We start from the raw sequence: 4925 nt of genomic DNA, 5'->3' as shown, positions 1-4925 counted from the left end.
GAAGGAAGGAAGGAAGGAAGGAAGGAAGGAAGGAAGGAAGGAAGGAAGAAAGGAAGGAAGGAAGGAAAGAAAAAAAGAAACACAAGGACAGTGAATTAGCTGAATTTCTTGTGTCTGAGGGCATTGTGATAAAAACTGGGGAAGGACTTAGGCCCAAGTCACTCAAAAATATGCAGACCCCGACAAGCCTTGCTAAAAAAAAAAAAAAAAAGATTCTAGTCACATAAACACTCTTTCCCCCACCCCAAGCCCCTGGCAGATATTTGGAACAAAATCCCAGGAAGAAAAAACAGGGAAATGAATGCCCCATGAATCAGTATGCCAAGAGACTATAAAGAAATTCTAAGTGACAGACAAGCCCTGAGAAGACTTGGGATTTGGTTTCAGGTAATAGTTTGTACTCAAATGACTTGATTAACATGTCTTGGAATAATCTGACCTTCTTGTGGCCTACCCATTTTTCATGAGAGATTCATAAGTAGAACATTCTCCTTTGAGAATTTTGGTACTGTCTATAGACTTCAGTCAATTCAAAAATCTATCTGAATGGTTTTCATGGGGCAGGGCATGCTGGGCTTCTTACTCCAGTGAGCAGGCCTTGGTGAGAAAGAGACTGGGACAGCAAGATATAATACTAGGGATTAAAAAAAATCACAAGGCAGTACTCTCAGTTCAGTATGTCATGATCTTTTTGTGAAAACAAAATAGGGATGAGGAAAAAGAAGGTTCAGTCTGACTTTTCTTCCTGAAATAACATAGTTTGGGAGTTCTTTCAAGAGGATGTGTGCTTTTTTTTCTTCTTTTTTCAAATTAGTTTCCTAATCAGGGAATACATGAGCATGCCATCAGAAATATAGATAGATCTTTCTAGGGTTATCTATAAGGTGAGCAACACATGGCTTAGTGACTTGTCTGTGAAGAATTTGGGGAAAATACAGGAGGGTGAGGATGTGTACTGTCAATAACACACTGAGACAATGTCCTGTACAGGATATTCCTTGCCCTTTGTCAAATATAAGAAACTCTTTGTTTTCAAGTGTCTGGACTGTGTGGTACATATGCAGAGGATAGCATAATCTTATCCCAGTAATGAAGACTATTTTAAAAGAGCTTAGAACATACTGTAACTTTCACATGTTTATATTACACAAAAAGCTTTGGCCATTGAATGCCATAATTTCTATGTAATACAGTTAGCAGTCAATGATGATTATTATTGTACAGTTCTCACATCAGCATGAAACATACCAGAACAGTACAGAAAAAAAATAATGGGCTAGTATGGGAAGTTGAAGAGTTTGGCTCTTGTAAAACCAAAATGCAGGATGCATGTTCCAATTAGTTCATGTTACTTATGTTGGATGCTTTGGCTGTACATTGAAAGTATGGGTCCTTCTCAGAAGCAGTGCAATATTTTGTTTTAGTTGAATGAGATTAGAAATGGCCTTGTAATAGCTTTCCCCAAACATGTTTGATCTTTGTTCATTTTGATCTGCTTTCAATTCCAAACTAGTCTAGAATTTTTTAGAGGATGGAGAAAGATTTGCTGGTTGTTTTTAAAGGAAATAGAAATTTTGCATACTGAATGGAGATTTAATCATGTTGGGATGGTTTAGAAAAAAAAAAACACTCATCCCTTTTGCCCCATTGTTCCAAGATGGCAGGTATATTGAGCCCTTTTCATTGAATATACTTTCTCATCATCACATCTGGTCAACAAGTCAAAAAACAAGGAAGCCAAGAAAAGATGCACAGTTCTAAACACAACATTTTTATTTATCATACAGGCTTTCTTGAAATGAAAACTTAGGTTACATATTTTTAATCCTCTCTGATGTTCTGCTATGAACATGACATGATTTTTTTTCTTTCTTATTCTTATTTTGTATTTAAGTTCTAATATTTAAATTTATAATAAGTTTTTGTTTCTTTTCTCTATCTCTATTTGTGTTCTGGTTTTTAAGTCAAAATAAAATAAAAAATAAAGACCTTATAAACAATACAACAAGAATATTCATAGTGAGACTTTTTTTAAATGGCAGCAAGAACTGGAAAGAAAGCAAATCCCCATTGGTTGGAGAATGACTAAACACATTGTGGTACAAGAAGGCAATGTAAGAAATATGAAGAAAAATACATATGAAAATGTGAACTGATGCAAAATGAAGTAAGTGGAATGGGAAAAATATACACAATACCAAAATGTAAATGGAAACAGCAATAACAAAAATAAAAAATTGAGCCCTGTTTTTTTATTAAAAATGACCAAGCCTGGCCCCGAAGAAACAAGATTTCCATCTCTTCTCTGCAGAGGTAGGAAAGTATGGGTGTGGAACCCAATATATGCTGTTAGACTTGATTGATATGTTGCTTAGTTTTGCTGAACTGTTTGTTTATTCCCCATCTCTTTGTTCTTTTTTTAGAGAAATGGCAGAATAGGGAAAGGATACATGTGAAAATAAAAATGATATTTAGATAAAAGATTTCCATAATACTTTAGAACCTTTAGAAATTAAGCATATCTAATAATAGCCATAATAATGGTGGAGGTTGTGTGGTATAGTAGATAAAGAGCTACAAGTGAAACCGGGAAGACCTGGGTTCAAGTCCTGCATCAGACACATACTTGCTATACAATCTTGAGGCCCCAGGCAGCTCACTAAGTGGTATTATTGAAGGGATAGTCATGGTGATGGTGGGGAGGGAGAGGAAGGGAGACAGTTCTCAGTCATATTTTGCTTTGGGACCATTAGTAGCCTCAGCAGGGATTTAGGCTGGAAACTGTTGCTGCCAGATATTAATCCTTTAGAATCACTTAATGATGCTAGACCAGCTTCTTTTGCCTCCATATTCTCCTTCATTCAAACTTGTGACCTCTTCACAGTAACCACTGCCACCACCATCTCTTCTACTTGAATGTCTCTCACCCAGCTTTTACTGAAGAGAGGAAGATAGGTGGCATAGTGGATAGAGTGCTAAACCTAGAGTCAGGAGTTCAAATCCAGCCTCAGATACTAGTTGGCTCAGATACCTTGGGCAAGTCACTAAATCTCAGTTTCATCAATTGTAAAATGCATGTGATAACAGTAACTATCTCCAGGATGTCTGGCCCTGGATTAGTAACCACACCATGGTTATTGGTGATGTTAAGATCTTTCTTATACGGTTCTTTTGTGTATTCTTGTCATGTCTTCTTAACCTCTTCTGTTTCTGTTAAGTTCTTACCATTTTTGTCTTTTGTCATGCCCATTTTTCATGAAACATTCCCATGATTTTTCTAATTTTCTTTAAGTGGTCTCTTGCACTCCCTATTCCATGGTTTTCTTCTATTTTTTTTTTGACATTGCTCATTTAAGAGAAACTTATCTCTTCTTGATATTCTCTGGAATTCTTCATTTAGTTGGGTATATCTTGCCATTTCTCCTTTCCCTTTTGTTTTCCTTCTTTCTTCAACTGTGTGTAAAACGTCATCAGCAGCCATTTTGTTTCCTTGTTCTTTGTCTTTGGAATTGTGTTGTTGTTGCTGCTGCCTCTTGCACAGTATGGTGAACTTCTGTCCTTAGTTCTTCAGGCGCTCTCTCTACCAGATCTTTCTGCTTCATATTCCCATATACATCATAGGTAGTAAGCTAGCTAGTTAGTGAGAATATACATTAAGCACTTACTATGTTTCAGGCAGTGTGAGAAGCACTGTGAGCATGCACAAACACACAAGAGAGCTCTTGCTCTCAAGGAAGGGAAGACAATGTCAACAGTGGAAGTTGGAGTGGAGCTAAGGTGTGAACTTAGAGGCTTGAAGTGGGGATGTCCAAGGAGTAGCCAGGGTCTGTTTCTGGTCAAGAGTGACTGGTATTCCTCTGGTTGAGCCCCACCACACAGAGGAAGATTATGGTTGTGGTGGGTGAGACAAGGGTGATGAGCCCAGTATAGCCAGTATGGTGAAAAAAGGGATTTTATTAATTTGAGTACTTGTGGCTCTCCTGCCACCCTACTTTGCCCCTACTTCTCATCCCCATTAGTAGATTATAAAGAACTTGATGATTAGAAAACATCAATGATGTTTCTACTGCTTGAATACTTTGTAAAAGCAACATGTTTCCTGCAGTGAAAATAGTCAGAAGAAATGCTTATACTTAATTACGCTTAAAACTGAAGCTTTGTGAGACAAAGAGCAAAGAGGTAGGAAAAAATATTAAAAAGTAACAAACATATATTAAGTGCCTGCAATGTTTTAGGCACTTTCGGAGATGCAAAGATGAAATAAGCACTAAGCAAAAAGCTTTTGACCTCAAGGGGGGAGGGTTATGTTTTACTGAAAATGAACAATATCAAACAAATAAAGAAGCAAAAACCAGTGTGCAGGAAGAGTCAATCAGTGCCATCAGGAGCTTCTACAATAAAAAGATCATATTGGTTCTAGGGTCAGAGGACTTGAGTTCAAATCCTGTATCAGATGTTTCCTATCTTTCTGACCTTGGATGAATCATTGAACTCCTTTAGGGTTCAGTTTTCTCAGCTGTAAAATAAGATGATTGTACAAAAAGGTCTCTGAGGTGCCATCCTGACTGAGAAATATTATCTCTCCCAGGATCTTCTTGGGTAGTCATATTCAATTGGAAAATTATTGCCCATTCTTCCTTTTCCAAAAGCATCACCTGAAACACTGTGAAAGATGCTTAAATGTAACCTTGAGAGTCTTAAGTGACAGCCAATTTAGAATGTAAATTAAATAAGGACATTATTTATTCTTTTGACATATAGATAAAAGCAACTGATCTCAACATTCTCAGGGCTACATCCTGCCGTCAATCAAGTTGTTAAATTCCCTTAGACAGGACAAAGAATATGGTCCATTCTTAGTAACATGAAGAGAATTTTAATATATTTATTGTGTGGTCTGAAATTTTATGAAACAAATAACTTTT

At 36.8% G+C, this 4925-nt stretch overlaps 1 long non-coding RNA gene across 4 annotated transcripts in view; it reads left to right on the top strand.

Moving 5' to 3' along the window:
• The window catches only part of LOC138163165 (uncharacterized), a 37460-nt gene that overhangs the window by 23289 nt on the left and 9246 nt on the right, over positions 1–4925 (top strand). For 2 of the 4 annotated variants that reach the window (XR_011168813.1, XR_011168811.1), the window contains one exon: positions 2043–2167. The exons of the other annotated variants lie outside the window; for them this stretch is intronic. This is a non-coding gene — a long non-coding RNA (uncharacterized lncRNA). The remainder of the gene's footprint in view (positions 1–2042; positions 2168–4925) is intronic. 4 annotated transcript variants of the gene reach the window in all.

Source organism: Petaurus breviceps, unplaced genomic scaffold (assembly GCF_028583685.1).
Source record: "Petaurus breviceps papuanus isolate PSGF00001 unplaced genomic scaffold, PetGlider_PUasm1.0 187, whole genome shotgun sequence".
In the NCBI taxonomy this organism is placed as follows: Eukaryota; Metazoa; Chordata; class Mammalia; order Diprotodontia; family Petauridae; genus Petaurus; species Petaurus breviceps.
This window is presented reverse-complemented; position numbering and strand designations above follow the sequence as displayed.